The sequence below is a fragment of the Macadamia integrifolia genome, chromosome 6 (assembly GCF_013358625.1).
Source record: "Macadamia integrifolia cultivar HAES 741 chromosome 6, SCU_Mint_v3, whole genome shotgun sequence".
NCBI lineage: Eukaryota > Viridiplantae > Streptophyta > Magnoliopsida > Proteales > Proteaceae > Macadamia > Macadamia integrifolia.
In genome coordinates, this window is record NC_056562.1 from 36,073,541 (window position 1) to 36,090,259 (window position 16,719).

Below are 16,719 nucleotides of genomic sequence, written 5' to 3' on the forward strand. Positions count from 1 at the left end.
GCTGATTCCACTTTGTGCAGCCGCTTTCATGACCTTTTAACTTAATTGGTCGTTGATCTTGCCAAATTTTTCAGAAGAGTATCTCTTAAAGATCTATAATGGTGAGGTTACTAGCGATGATGATAAATAGTGAAGATCAGAGCATTGACGGAAGCAGTGGCTGATTCCACATTGTGCAGCCGCTTATGACCTTTAACCCAATTGGGTCGTTGATCTTGCCAAAAACCTCAAAGAGTATCTCTTAAAGATCTGTTCTGGTGAGATTACCTACGAAGATGATGGTCAGTCCTCTGTGAACTTCGCTAAAGCTGCTCTGGTGCATATATTATTTGGGACTTGGATAGCCCCTGGAATTATAAAAAATGAAACTAAGGAGACATAACCCGCCTATAAAAAATGAAACTAAGGAGAGATTACCCGCCTTGTCGAACTCTGGAGAGATAAGTAATTCTATCACTCTCAAAACCCAAAAGAAAACACCAATAAAATTACTCTTAACATTCTAAAGAGTACCAGTTTTGTCCTCTCTCCAATGATGCAATTAAGATCACTTGGTAAAGGACCATCACCATAGAAAATCAAATTTATTGTAAACTCGCATGCAAAATTAGCTAATGAATCTACTGCTCGATTGTTTTCCCGAAATGAAAATGAGATGTGGGCTTCCAAAGAATCGCAGAGGTTGATAACTTCCTGAAATAAATACCAGTAGGTCCACAAATTACATGATCTTTGGTAATCAGTTTCACAATCAAGGAGGAGTCGGAATTAACATAAAAATGGAGAATGACGCAAGAACATTCTTGTTGTTTCTAATAATGCATCCCCACCACTAATGCCGGGATTCCTTTACTTGCACCATCCAATAATAGGGACTGGAGCCTTAACCATACTAATATGAGGATTTGCCTTAAATACTGGCAAAATAAGATCATCTCTCAAAAAAAGTGATTTAGAGAATTTAGTGGGATAAGCGATCTTAGGAGTACAATCTTTAATTTTCTCAATGATGGTAGCTGAGGCATATGAGCTTTCACCATGTCTTCGGCTATTTCTTTCTCGCCATATTTTGACTATTTTACTTTCATTCGTATTGATCTACTGATACAATATCAGCTAAGAATCAAGATCAATCAAGGCCGATACTGAATCCGATTCTTCAAACCATGTTGGAGGTTCTCTCTCTTTCTTTTTCTTAAACAAATGCTGTTGGTTTTGATTGGGTGTACAGATCCTCTGTAGCAAATCTAAGGGTTGGAAACACTGAAGTAGTGTTAGGGTATGGCAAATTGATTTGGTGAAAATTATCTCTAACGGGAAGAAATAGAGAGATAAACACACAATCATAAGAAATTGAAACCACATACTATCGGTACTCTGGCGTTGCGAGAAAATTATTTCAATAAATAAAGGCGTGAGTTTCCCACAAGGTCAATATACTAATTACTTCTTACATGGGATTATTTATTATTTATTTTCTTACAAATATCTTCGTGGCATCCATGAGAAAGTAAAAAAATTCTGGCCATCGTGCGGCGTCAGTGAGTAGTGTCGTCCTCAACTCCCCCTCTTCTTGGTAGATTTGGAAGATATAGTGGAGACATTATATAAGACTAATCTTCCACATGTCCCACCATATTTCCACCTTGGTATGCAACTTTCTAAGAGGATGAATTTATCAGTTTTCAGTTCGAAAGGCAAAGTCTCTGCATGCTTTCTTGATTATATAGCCACTACTAGCCACTACTACTTACCTTTATTATTATTTTTTAAAATTTTAAAAAAGATTTTCTAAGCGATCAGGTAGAGGTGTCAGTCGATCAATTCAATCTTATTTTGGTTGGCCTGGATTGATTTTGATAGGTCAAATCGAAATCAAATAATTAAGATAAAATTCGGTTTTGATTCAGTCTTGTTACAACTCACTAATGTGTTTTCCTATGCCTGTTTACTCAGAAAATCTTCTCACTTAAGAGTTTGTGACAAAGACAAATGCTTCCAGTTGTGTAAAAATAAACTGACTTTTATGGTCCACAAAATTTAACTATATGGTAAAAGATGTGGTAATTCTGGTTGATGGATACACAGTACACACTTCAAACAGACCACTCATCAATGGCTTGCCTCCCATGTAAGTTCATGTGTCTATAGTACTCCCACCATTAATTTCCCATAATTCTATAGCTTCAAAATTTTATTTTATCACTTGGCAAATCCCATTTGGGCGCTATAAATTTCAATCCTAATGACATGCCGTATGACAAATTTAAGCCAACCAAATGGACATTACATTTTATGGTATAGAGTTTTATGTAAACAGAAATTTTTTTTCCGTGAATGAAGATAATCTAACCATTAGAGTGTCATTATTGTCTCATCTAACCATCAGAATTCATGAATTAGAAAATTTTCGATTAAGAAGAACTTGATACTTTTTCTTTATAGGTTAATTCAAAAATTATAATTTCACAATAATCTTAATATCTGTCATGTGGCAGTTCAGCTGATACTCAAATCTTCACTTATATGATATCAGTTGCATCACCATTTTAGAGGATGATCTGAGTTAGAATTCAATTTGAAATGTGGTTATACTTTTTGGAAGTACAAAAATGATTTTTATAGTTAGCTTTTTGTCAATTAGAATGTCAATTGTCTGAGAGATATGGGATCCAAAACTTATCATTCAGCAGATTTAAAAGAGTAATCTACCTATCTAAAGGCCAGATTAAATATATGCTTTCCATCTTCTTATTTTTTATCAATAAAATATTTGGCAAAGATATGAGGGACTCATGTGATTCATGGTCCTTGACTGATCTGTTTTGGCATCCTCAACTACACACTAGTTTGTTAAACATTCTTGGGGTTTTGAGTGTCAGTTTAATGAGAAATCCAGAAGGATTCTTTGGAAGCATTTCGGAATATTCCATTTTTATGCTCTTCACTTTGCATTGAGCTCTGACTTGATTTGCGCTATTGTGCAGGCTGATTTTAAGGTTCTTGAGATTGGATAGCTGGGTTTTCAGATTTGAGAAGCTTATTCTAAGGTTTTTGGGACTTATCTGATTAGATCTGAAATTTAAAATCCTTGACACGTAGATCAATTAAAATAAAGTTTCATGTATATGATTTTCGTACAATAAATTTCATCATTAGATTCTCACCCCGTATTTTACATTATGGATAATATATTTTCTATTTATTATTATTATTATTATTATTTGGTTGAAATTTTCTAGTTCAATTCAAAGGTCAAAAGAGGTGGATTAAGAGATTCTCTTATCCATCGTGGGTAGAAAAATTACATTCTCAAACATTGTGTGTTCTTTTATTTATTTATTTTTGCATGACTTTGGGTTGCTTAGTCTTATAGAACTCTCAAGATATTTTTATTCTTTTCAGACATTAAATTGCTTGCTCTTATTAAATTTTTCGTATAACGCAATTATTTTTACACTGTTACAATCAATTAAGTATTGTAATGGTCTATAAATCTTATTGGAATATTCTCATTGATACCCCTTAAGTTGTAAATATTTTCGTCTTCACATATGCATTCCAAACACGTGCGAGACATTGAGAACTCTTAATAATGATATCATTGTAGGTACACTTTCAAATCTTTTTGTTATGAAAAAAAAAAAAAGAAACAAAAAACAACCAAATACATATCAGAAGAAACAAAGTGTACCATATCCTCACCTACCTTATAGTTCCATCTATTGTTTTTCACTTTTAAATCATTTTAAAAACCATTTTTAATCTCCAGCTTATAAAACATTTAGGAATAAGACAAGGCCAACCAAACTAAGGTTACATATTCTAAATACACCTATAGAGATTCAGATTATACTTTTAACTAATGTGAATAATCAAAAGGTGAATACATGAGAGAAGGAAAACCCAAAATGAATGGGTTTCTTAAAGGGGAAATTAAGAAGCGCACTGTATGTGCTTACTTCTTACAAGAATCTTTTATTTTTTTTTTGGTAAAAAACGGGTCTATATATTTATGCGTGACCAGCGCAAGGAGTCTGATTGGCATAGATCAGAAATCCAAGGAGTGGGAGAGGCCCAATCCATCCTGCATGTTAAGGAGGTGGCTTTCCGAGCTAAGGAGTCAACGACGCTATTAGTCTCTCTAGGAACATAATTGAATGAACAAGAAAGAAAAAAGGTAGCCAGATGTTTGATGTCCGTCCAAATGCCGAAAACTTCGAGTTTGGGATCCGCATGGTTGCTGCTTAGGATAGTGGCAAGCTGAAGATTATCTGTTTCCACTTCAATGTTGTCAATTGCTTTAGCAATATTATGTAAGAGCCCATACCGAATTGCAATTGCTTCTCCTTGAAGAATAGATGAGAAAGAAATTGGCTCAGAGATAGCAAACTTGGGAACACCTTCGAAATTTCTAAGAATAAATCCCACTAGTCTTCATCTTGGACATGGTAGCATCAGTATTGAGTTTATAAAAAGAGGGGCAGGGAGTACACCAATGTATAGAACGGTTAGAACCAATTTGTTGTGGATTATGAGAAAAAGGTGTATTGGGTGCATGGCTACTGCAAAACTCATCAAACTCTTTTTCAGCATATGAGATTATCTCCCTGGGTGAGCGATCTCTACCATTGAAAATGAGATCATTACAACGCAACCAAAGAGCCCAACAAATGTACGATGCCAGACCAGATATCTCATTCCCCAATTGCTTTCCTGCAGCTGAAAAATAACTTCACCCTTGAATCGTATCGATTAAATGAGGATCCTTGGATGGAGGGCTGAAACCCAATCTAGAACTATACCATACTACCTGAGCAAAGCTATAGTTGAGAAAAATATGATTTATATTCTCGTTCTCATATCCACATTGAGGGCAAGTTGGATTAAGAGGAGCATTCCGACGAATCAGAGCTTCAGCTGAAGGGAGACCATCAGAGCATGCTCTCCAAACCAAATGTTTATCTTACAAGAATCTAAAAGGTTGCTGGATGTCTCTCCTATAACAATAAGAAATACAAGAAACTCCCTACTTTCTTGAGATAGGCTATCCCAACTCAAGTTTTTGTCATGTGTTGTCAAATAGACAGTAACAAAATAAAGCTTTGAAAATATAGGGAATACAAGAAGGAATAGGGAAATACACAGAAGGCTTGAAAAAAATACAAAATCACATGCCAACATATGGGAGTGTATTTTAATTAAATAAGGTCCTAAATTATAGTAGTAATTTTTAGATATATGGTAAGACCACATCAAACGCAATCTAATTAACCAAATTTTTCCAGTTCCTTGAATCTACAAAAATTTCTATTTTGATTTGCATCTTCCATCAGTCCACCAAGGCTGACCACACAATACAATACAATGAACTTTAATCCTGAACCTTCCAATGAAGGATCCTTATAAAATGCCAATCGAATTCAAAGATAGGTCATGGACTTTTTTTTAGCTAAAACAGCCAAAAAAAGGTCATGGAATGATCTCATTTTTTATTACTAAGAAGATCATGTGGGTCCATTGCTCCATGGCACATATGCTGTTCTGATTAGAACAATTATGGGAATGCCAAAGAAAATTCAATGGTAGGCCATGACTTTTAGCTCAAACGATCAAAGAGAACATTGAATAACCTTATTTTTTTTGACCAAGAAGATCATGAGGGTCCATGCTCCATTGCAGAGATGCTGTTCTGATTAAAAAAAATAAAAAAATGAGCTCCATCAATCAAATATTTTATAACAATATATTTTTTAAAGAGAGTAGGGTTTATGGATGGGTCGGTTCATAGGGCATCTATCTACGACACACCTATTTGTATTGCATAGAGACAGGTAGACCCAAAGATCCCTTGTGCTCTTGTCTAGTTACAGATTCACTTTGAATTTATGAACATTTCAATTAAGGAAAAGAGCATGACAATATATTATAAGAAGAAAGTGTAAAACAATTTCTAAAAAAAAAAAAAGAAGTGTATGATAATAAATAAGAGGATGTATGATTGAATTTAATTATCGAATAATAAGTGATTAATCTAGACCATTCTCTAGACATCCCAATGGTCCAAATTGTCTCCTCACCAATCCACATGGCACAATTAGGTGAATCATTGACAATGTTACGTGACTACTAAATAATTATTAGTAGGAATACAAGAGAGAAAATAGGAGAAAAGGAATAGGATGGGATTGCCTTAGTGTAATTGGGAGGTTGTTAACGTCGGTTTTGGCTAATTAGAAGGGAGTCAACCTCAATTTCTTAAGAAAAATTTTAAGGATTAAACTTCTTTATTTTCATTCCAATAGCATCCTATTATATAGGTGCATAAGAGAAGTTATCCATAACTAACATAACTCCTACTAGCGCCACAACTCCACGAACACATTATAACTAATCACGATGGCCCACAACACACACTCAATAAAAAAAACTTACCATTAATCCATGTTTGACTCAACCACTTAATTCTAACTAACCCAAAATAATAAAATACTATTCTATTTTACTGTGCAAGGGTTGCACGTAACAAATTCTTCCTCCATAAGTTCAATCTTGCTCTCAGGATTGAAACACAAATATAATTCATATTTTTAATAGGATCCCAAATAAAAAATTTGTTGAAGAAAACTTCAATTTGGTAAAGAACTGCTAAAACAATAAGGAGATGAATCTTCAAACAAACAACCGAATCAATCTATGAGGAGAAATACTTGGCATCACCATATATCTTTCTATTGCATGACCAAGTATAAATATTCTCGTGTTGTAGTATTTCATTATCTAATTTTGTTCCTCTCCAATTATAATGATCTTTTTCAGACTCAAATCCTCTAGAGGTTCATTGGGCTCATCCAATAAGACTTCATGAGTTTGACAATGTGCTTCTTTCTTCATGTCTTTCAATTCGGTCAAGTTCTATTGGACACATTGATAAACTTTAGCCATCTTGTTAGAGATCACTATCATGTTCTGAACCAATGAGCCCATAGCTTCAATGATTTCAATATTCATACCCATAGTCGTAGGATCGACCATGCTCTGATACCAGATGATGCGTGCCGGGATTCCATAGAGAAAAAAAGAAAAGAAAATTAAGATAAGAGAGGGATTTAGATAAAATAAATTAAATAAAATATAATAAAGGATAGGATTGGTTTTATGGACGAAGCAATGACGTCTCAGCCTATTGGGGTGGTAGCTGACCTCTTCCTAAGATAAGATCAAGAGATAATTTAGGATTTCATTCATTGCCCTACTTTTTTTATCCTTCCTCTTAAATAAAATAGGATAACGGTTACAAAGAGTTACAACCTCTTACTCCATTAACACAATTTCTCTAATAACTACTATTATAACCGATAACTCTTACATAATTGAAAATTCTTAAATAACTAAAACCTATCTCAAAATTAACTATTTCCGCTTATTTGTGCACGTAACATTCCATCATCGTTAAGATTGGTCTTGTCCTCAAGACCACTTACTGGAAATTGAATCTTCATTACATCTAGATCCTCCCAAGTCGCTTTAGCATGTTGGTAGTCTTCCTTTCACTTTATCGAGGAAGCCATGACCTCGTTTCTTGGGAGAGAAATTGTAGAAATTCCACCAGTGGATGCCGTGCTTGAACCCTAAATAATAATAATAATGATAATAATAGTAATAGTAATAATAATAATAATAATAATAATTATTATTATTATTACTATTATTATTATTATTTTTTTTTTATTAGGAAAGCAATACGGGCAGTTATAGGAATGTGGTTTAAGAAGTTGTAATCAAGTGGAATTAGTGGAAGTCATGGGAAGTTATAGAAACGTGGACTGTTAAAGGTTATCCAATATGTCTATTTATTTAGCAAGAGATAATGAAAGAGATAAGATTTAAATTTCTAAATTGTCTCTAAGACAAAGGTAGGCTTCTTTATCCAAGCCAGATCTTCGGCTTCGTCCATAAAGTCAAGAGGCAGGCACCTCCTAATTAGCCAAACCCTATTTTATTTCTCCCAATTTCTCTCATCATCCATTTTTTCTCTCCAATTTCATATACTATATTATTTTCTTTTAATTTATTTTCCTTTCCCTTCCACCCACATAACAACTGGTATTAGAGCCAAGGATAAGAGAAAGGGTGGAGAACTTGAAAAACGTTATGCATTCACTTCAGTTGGGGCAACAAGAAATCATGGGGAAGCTTACTGGCATCATGGAAAAGCTTACCATGATGACTAAGAAACTTTGAACCAACCATGCAATGGAAGAATTTTCAAGCGAATTGAGGAGACCCAAATAAAAGGTAGCCATGAAAGTGCACCCGACACAGCCAAAGACAAGGAAAAAGAAGAAAAGAAGAAGATGAAGACAACAAAGAAAAAAAAGAAAAAGATATCTTTCAAAAAGATATCTTTTAGAGAGATTCCATTCTCAACAATAAGAGTGGCACCCCACAAGATGACAATTCCAACTTTATTAAATGGAATATTCCATACTAAGACATGAGATCCTGGTAGAGTTATTATCTTTTATTTTATTTTATAGTCCTTGAGGACAAGGACATTTGAAAGGGGAATAAATGTTATGTGACTACTAAATAATAATAATAATTATTATTATTATAGGAATTATTATTATTATTATTAGGAAAGCAATATGTGTAGTTATAGGAATGTGGTTTAAGAAGTTGTAATCGAGTGGAATTACTAGAAGTCGTGGGAAGTTATAGGAGCGTGGACTGTTAACGGTTATACAATATGTCTACTTATTTAGCAAGAGATATTGAAAGAGATAAGATTTGAATTCCTAAACAGTCTTTAAGATAGAGGTATGTTTCTTTATCCAAGCCAGTTTCGTCCGTAAAGCCAAGAGGCAGGCACCTCCTAATTAGTCAAACCCTATTTTATCTCTCTTAATTTCTCTCATCATCTCTATTTTCTCTCGAATTTCATCTACTATATTATTTTTTTTTTCCCCTTCCACGCACGTAACAGAGATAGATACTCTGTTTCTATCAAAAACATAGACATTCTATGATAGAAACTGTTTATAAAATATTTAGACCTTTGTTTTTAATCTAACACAATTCCTAACCCTATCATCATTTTAAAAATTAAAAAAAATAAAAAAAGAAAAATCTATTTTTAGATTTATCATTATTATTTTTATAGGTGATCCATCTTGAGCAATTGACCGTGAGAATTAGATTGGTCAGAAGGATATATGAAAAAGGCATCCTCCCCATGTCAAAACACCCATATATATATATATATATATACCAGATTACAGGATCGAGATTAACCAAAATCCAAGGAAATAGAGATCTCCTTGTTCTGTATGGTAATCTAGACGAGATAGGTGCAATACCTTACTCCGATCCAGCAAGGAAGTTAACACTGAGATGGGTGCAATACCTTACTCAGAACTAAATTTATGCTTGAATTAAAATAAACAAGTAAAGAACTAAAACCATAAACTTTTAGATGAAGGATATGAAATTGCAGAAAATAAAAAGCTGCTTAACAAGATCTATATCTTGGAATCAAGAGGCACGACTGTAGGCTTTGATCCAAGGATAGAACAAGAAGCTGCTATATGCAGAAACAGAAAGAAAGTTAATAATGCAATCAAAGAAAATTACTTTGAAATATAACTTTTGAAAGTAAAGATTACAATATTTGGATATTGGTTTGGGTAGGCTTGGGTTGGAGGGTTTGAGAAGAAGAAGGTTGAGTTGGCTTTGAGCTGTAGGTAGCTAACCTTTGTTGGACGATCAGACTTGAGGTGATCGGAATTTGTTGAAGTCCGGCGAGATGCTCAGAGATCTTGGAAGACCTTGTGAAGGTATTTGCTTCGGAGCTTCTCTCCCTAGGTTCTAGGATTTCAAGTCCGAAAATGTTCAAGTGGTTTGTGAGGAGGGGAGGTGCTCCTTTTATAATGTAAGGAGACTCATTTGGATTACATGTGGATTTAGGTTGCATTTGGGTTTCATTTGATACTGTACCAAATTAGGTACTGTTTGACATTTCATTTGATACTATTTGGAACTGTGCACTTAAATTTGCATTTGGAGTGAACAGTTGCTGCCGACAATTGTGGAACTGTTGGCGCCGAAAGTTGGAGTTGCTATCGACAAATGATTTGGCATCTTTGATGGATTTGTTGTCGATAGTAGATTTGGAATCTTCAATGATCTTACCACGGCATTCCACGTGTCAGGGACACTGTTCTCCGTATTGGTTTGATCAAGGGTTTGTATCCTATTTATTTGAGCCGGATATTGGCCGAACTGTCCTATGACCTGGGACAGTAACAGTACCCCCTTTCCTAAAAGGTCGTCCGGGGTTAATTGACTAGGTGTAATTTAACGACCACACCACGTCGGTTAGTTTATAACCGTCTTAGCAGACGTTTTGGACCAGATTTATTTGGTCGAGGAGGACTTTGTATTGGCTGTCCGGCGATTCCGCCGGGAGGTAACTTCTTTGAATTTGCTGGAGGAGGACGCCGTGAGACTGTCAGGGACGAAGTCAGGGTCAACCTCATATGGATCTTGCCCATAGCAGAGTTCATGGGTAGGAACAGATCTTTGCATGGATTTGAGACTGTAGGCATCATCACTGGAGCCTTCATTGTCTTCATTGTCGGAGTCGGAACCGAGCTCTGCTAGACGAGCACGAAGGGCTTCCTTCTCACTTTTGGTGCTTGATTTGGAGGAGCTTTGGATTTTTGGAACAGGCAGGAGACCTGTGAGGCTTTTGATTAATGCATTTTTCTCACATTTGGAGACATCGCAGTTGTCCCACCATTTGATATTGAAAGACCGACAGAGGACTGGGGCAATCCAGTCATTTATCTGATAGTCATAAATTTGATATTCCCAGAATAGTATCCATGCGAGGCGGCAGTGGAGAAAGAATCTGAGAAGATCTGGTTGGTGAGGTTGGGGTGTTGAGTTTTGAGAAAATGTTTGAAAGGAATCTTGAATTTGTGGAGGAAGGATTTCTTCCAAAGGTCCATATTGGTCCCACCATTTGGGAAACCAATTGGGAGTTTGGTTGTTGAATTTGTATTCAAAACAGAAGAACCAAGAGTGGCGGTTGGTCCTATTTTGAAAAGTGAAAGCTTTGAACCAGGCTTCCTGGTAATCCATGTATGTATAATTTTGTGGGGAAAAAACATTTGAAAAGCTCCTTTGGTTCATGGGATGAGTCCCCCAGTCTTGGAGAGACAGGATTTTGCAAATGGTTACAGTCGTATGTGTAACCAGAGTTGGGTCGGTTCTGTCATAATTAAGTTTGAGTCTGACAGAATCAGTTTCTACGAGAATATACTCGTAATATTCTTGATTTTTTGCCTGGGAGTTTGAATAGTGATTCCATCCTTTGTAGAAAACTGCTTGTGCCATCATAATTGGCGAATCAAGATATTTGTATAAGGGCTCTTCAATAGTGAAGAGGTCTTCTTTGCATGGCTTTTCATGATATTGGCTTTTGAGTTTGGAACCTTGAGTTTGGAACCTTGTGCTTTTGTTTTAGATCAAATTAACCAACGATTGACCATCCTTAATGCTACTGAAGAACATTTAAATGAACCTCCAACACCAGTCCAAAATCAGCCCTCAGGTGAACCATCAGCTGAATCAAATAATAGAGGTATTCGCAACATCATAGGATGTTCTTCTGACACTTCCTCAAGTTCAGAAGAAGAAGACTTCCCCAAAATTAACCAAATTGGTCAAAGTTCTAACCAACACCCAGTCTTCCCTGACCTACAAATCGAAGCCAGAGGTATTGCCCCTCAAGCTTCTTACCAAAGTGGTATCATCTATGAATGGAACATAGATAGTCTGTCCGAACATAATCTCATGAACAAACTCCAAGAAATGACCATGGTCAGCAACGCACATCGGATCAAGAATACACCTGATAGTGCTGTGGCTACCTTGCTTGTTTCTGGCTTTACTGGCCAACTCAAAGGTTGGTGGGATTATGTCCTGACTGACGTCCAAAAAACAGAAATTTTAATGGCTGTTCAAATTACACCTGAAGGTGTTCCCCTCCTTGCTGGCGAAGGAATTCCTATTGAAGATGCTGTTAATACCCTTATTTTCAGCATTGCGAATTACTTTTTAGGAAACCCTTCTCGTCTCAAAGATAGAACAACTGAACCATTATCAAACCTTAGATGTAAAAAATTACATGATTTCAAATGGTACAAAGATACTTTCTTAACCAAAGTCTTAACCAGACCTGATGCAAACCTTCCCTGTTGGAAAGAAAAATTCCTTACAGGATTACCAACTCTATTTTCTGAGAAAATTAAACAACGCCTTAGGAAGGAAAATGATGGGATCATTCCCTATGACCAGATGTCCTATGGCCAAATCATTAGTCTTATTCATGAAGAGGGTTTTGCTCTCTGTACTGATATTAGACTAAAGAAGCAAATCCATAAAGAAAACAAGTTTTACAAACGCGAGTTAGGAGGATTCTGCGAACAATTCGGGTTTCCACCTCTCAGACCTCCATCTAAACACAAACACAAATCTTCTCGCAAATATTATAAAAACTTTCATAAATCTAAAAAATATGTGTCTAATAGACCATTTACTACCCCTGAGTTTTACCATAAAACTCCTTCAAAGCCAAAGTATAACAAATATAGAAAGCCTTTCAAGGCACCTAAAAACTTTAAGAATCAAAATCCAGATAAAACCACACAAGGATGTTTCAAATGTGGTAAGCCTGGTCATATCGCAAAATTTTGTAGAGTTACAAATAAAATCAATTCTTTACAGATATCCGAGCAAGACAAAACCCAAATCCTTGCTCTATTCCAAGAAACTTCTTCATCTTCTTCTGAGGATGAAAATCATAAACTTAACCAAATTCAAGCCTCTGAACATAATTCTTCCAGTTCTTCCAATAATGAGAATTTTCAAGCATGTAATTGTGATTCTTGTATTATTGGTCTTAGCTTTGATGATTGTGTTCCCAAATCCATCCGGATGCTTCGTGCATCTCCAAATTCAAACATTTTTTATTATATTGATAGCTTAGCAGACCCAGAACAAAAGAAGGCCTGCCTTGAGCATCTCAGAAACAATGTTTCTACCCAAAATTCTCCTCAACCTTACAACCTTCATCAAATAATGCAAAAGTTCGATAAAATATCAAAACCTATCACTCCTGATCATTCTGGTCGAATCAAATCCCTTGAAACCACTACAGCATCTCTGCAGTATGAAATAAAACAAATTAAGCAACAAATAGCCTTCTTAAACAGACATCAAAACCAACAGGCTTCAACTTCAAACAACGAACCATTAATTAACCCCTTTGCAACTCAGGAGCTCGTTGAACCAAATCCAACTATCCCTGGTTTTGTGTCTACCATAACCTGTCAAAATTGGTATATTCGCATAACCTTAGTTATTAATGCTTCATTCAAATTTTCAGCTATTGCCTTAGTTGATTCTGGTGCAAACGCCAACTGCATCAACGAAGGTGCTATTCCAACCCAGTTCTATGAAAGAACTACCCAACGCCTTAATACGGCAAATGGATCTGGGTTGAATGTCCAATACAAACTTTCAAACACCCATGTTTGTAACCAAGGCCTTTGCCTTCCCCAAACTTTCATCCTTGCTAAAGATCTTGACCAAACCATAATCCTTGGTCAACCATTTTTAGAAAAAATCAAACCATTTAAAATAACCCAGGATGGGATTTCTACAAAGTTTCAAGGACAAAAAATTATCTTCCCATTCTTACAAGCCCAAAACTCTAATGACCAAAGTATTAGAAAAATTAAACAACTAAATTTTCTCAAAATAGAGCTTCTGCATGAAAGAATCTCTGATCATCTTAAAAACCCCAAGACCATCCAACAAATTAATCAGATTAAGTCAAAATTTGAATCAAATCTTTGTTCTGATGTTCCTGATGCCTTTTGGCACCGTAAGCAGCATATGGTTTCCCTACCTTATGCTACTGGGTTCTCAGATCTTCAAATCCCTACTAAAGCACGCCCAGCTCAAATGAATCAAACTCTTCTTGAGACTTGCAAAGAAGAGATCAATGATCTCTTGGCCAAAAAACTTATCCGACCCAGTACCTCACCCTGGAGTTGTACAGCCTTTTATGTCAATAAGGCTGCTGAAATTGAAAGAGGTACTCCTCGACTTGTAGTTAATTACAAACCTTTAAATGATGCCCTCCAATGGGTCCGATATCCTATCCCAAATCAAAAGGATCTTCTACAAAGAATTTATCAAGCAAAAATCTTTTCCAAATTTGATATGAAGTCTGGTTTTTGGCAGATCCAAATCCATGACAAGGATCGTTATAAAACCGCCTTCACAACACCCTTTGGCTTATATGAATGGAATGTAATGCCATTCGGCCTCAAAAACGCCCCTAGTGAATTCCAGAAAATCATGAATGATATATTCAATCCTTATGGACAATTTACTATTGTCTATATTGATGATGTCCTGGTTTTCTCAAATTCTGTAGAACAACACTTCAAACACCTTAGAACATTTTATCAAATTATCAAATCAAATGGTCTTGTTTTATCAAAAAGAAAAATGGAATTCTTCCTTACCAAAGTAAGGTTTCTTGGCCACTTGATCGAGAAAGGTACCCTTACCCCTATCGATCGTGCCATTACCTTTGGTGAAAAATTCCCTGACCAAATCTTAGATAAAACTCAATTACAAAGATTTTTAGGAAGTTTAAATTATGTCCGAGATTTTCTTCCCCAAATCAGTAAGATTGCCGAACCTCTTTATCTTCGGCTTAAAAAGAAACCAACTCCCTGGTCTCAAACCCAAACAACTGCCGTTCAAACAATCAAAAGGCTTGTTAAAGAAATTCCTTGTTTATTTATTCCAAACCCTGAGGCATTTAAGATTGTTGAAACTGATGCCTCTGATATTGGTTATGGAGGAATTCTTAAACAAAGACTCCCTGATAATAACAAAGAACAATTAGTCCAATTTACTTCTGGTATTTGGAATTCTGCTCAAAAGAATTACAGTACTATCAAAAAAGAGATTTTATCAATTGTTCTCTGCATTCAAAAATTTCAAAATACATTATTAAATAAACCATTTTTAGTCCGTGTTGATTGTAGCGTAGCTAAATATGTTTTACAAAATGATGTTTCAAATCTTGCATCAAAACAAATTTTTGCCCGATGGCAAGCTTTATTATCAATTTTTGAATTTCAAATAGAATACATTAAAGGAGAATCCAATTCTGTCCCTGACTTTCTTACCCGTGAATTCTTACAGGGTCAGACTCCTCAAATTAACCTTATCAAAATGGCTCCCCCTAAGGAGTCAACTTCCTCAAATTCTGTTGTCAGAACCAAATCAAGCTATGGTGCTGCGGCTGCATCTGCTGCACCATCCCACCAAATTATTACCCGTAGCCAGACCCAAATGGCTACCACCAAAACACCTTATTCCCATGCTGTGGTAGTAGGCTCTACCGCAGGACCCATCCAACCCACAAATAAAACTAGTTCCAGCCTCCAAACTACACAAGCCAAACCTCTTCAAACAGCACAAGGTTCCAAACTCAATAGCCAATATCATGAAAAGCCATGCAAAGAAGACCTCTTCACTATCTACTCAACTAGAGAACATATATTGTTAGTCTCCTTCACAACCCCTTCGCCCAAGGTTTAAAAATAGTCATTGGGATCCACACAAGTCTCGGTCGATTAGATCGATTCTAGAATCGATTTTTTAATGTCTTCTTAGGTTTTCCTATAAAATCAGCTAAATCCTAAAACCTTACCTCCAACCCAAAAAATTAAAAAGAATGATTTTTTTTTTTTTTTGGCAAACTCCTCTCCATATGAAATGATAATTTTATTAGGCAAAAATTGACATACAATCTTAAAGTGATCCTATAGAAAGAGAACTCCCAAAACCCTAATGAGGTTAACTAATAACTCATTTAGAAATAAAGTGGGCAATCTTAAGAAGATCTTATTTGATGTTTATATATCTGAGATCATTCTTTTGGGTTTGTTACTTTTTTTTTTCATTATATTATAATAAGTTGATAATAATAATATGGGTAATTTACAGCGCCACCCCCTGGAGAATGCCAGTATTATAGGAACACCCCCTCACTTTCACCAAATTAGACTCAGACCCCCTACCGTCAGTCACTGTTATGGAATATACCTTATATGCTGATGTCATCTATTATATTTTTCTTTTAATACCAAAATACCCTTTCTAAATGTTAACTACCTAAAATACCCATTTACGGTATTATACCCTGTTCCCCAAATTGAGACCTAACCCATTCCCAATCTCCGTGAAGAGCAGCGACGGTCGATCTCCTTGAAGAGCAGCGGCGATCGATCTCCATGAAGAGCAGCGACGATCGATCTCCGTGAAGAGCAGCGGCGATCGATCTCCGTGAAAAGCAGCGGCGATCGATCTCCATGAAGAGCAGCGGCGATCGATCTCCGTGAAGAGCAGCGGAAGCGGTGATAGATGGTGACATGGAAGGAATCACGGCGGAGCTTCTAAAGACATGGGGTTATGGCAAGATCGATACTTGCAATCTCCAAATTGATTTCATCACAACCCTTCCGGCAAAGGCGACGATGGCGGATTTCATCACAACCCTTCCGGCGTTCCTCAAGGCTTTTCAGATTAGCGGCTACGAACCCCCTTCCGGCGACTACGGCG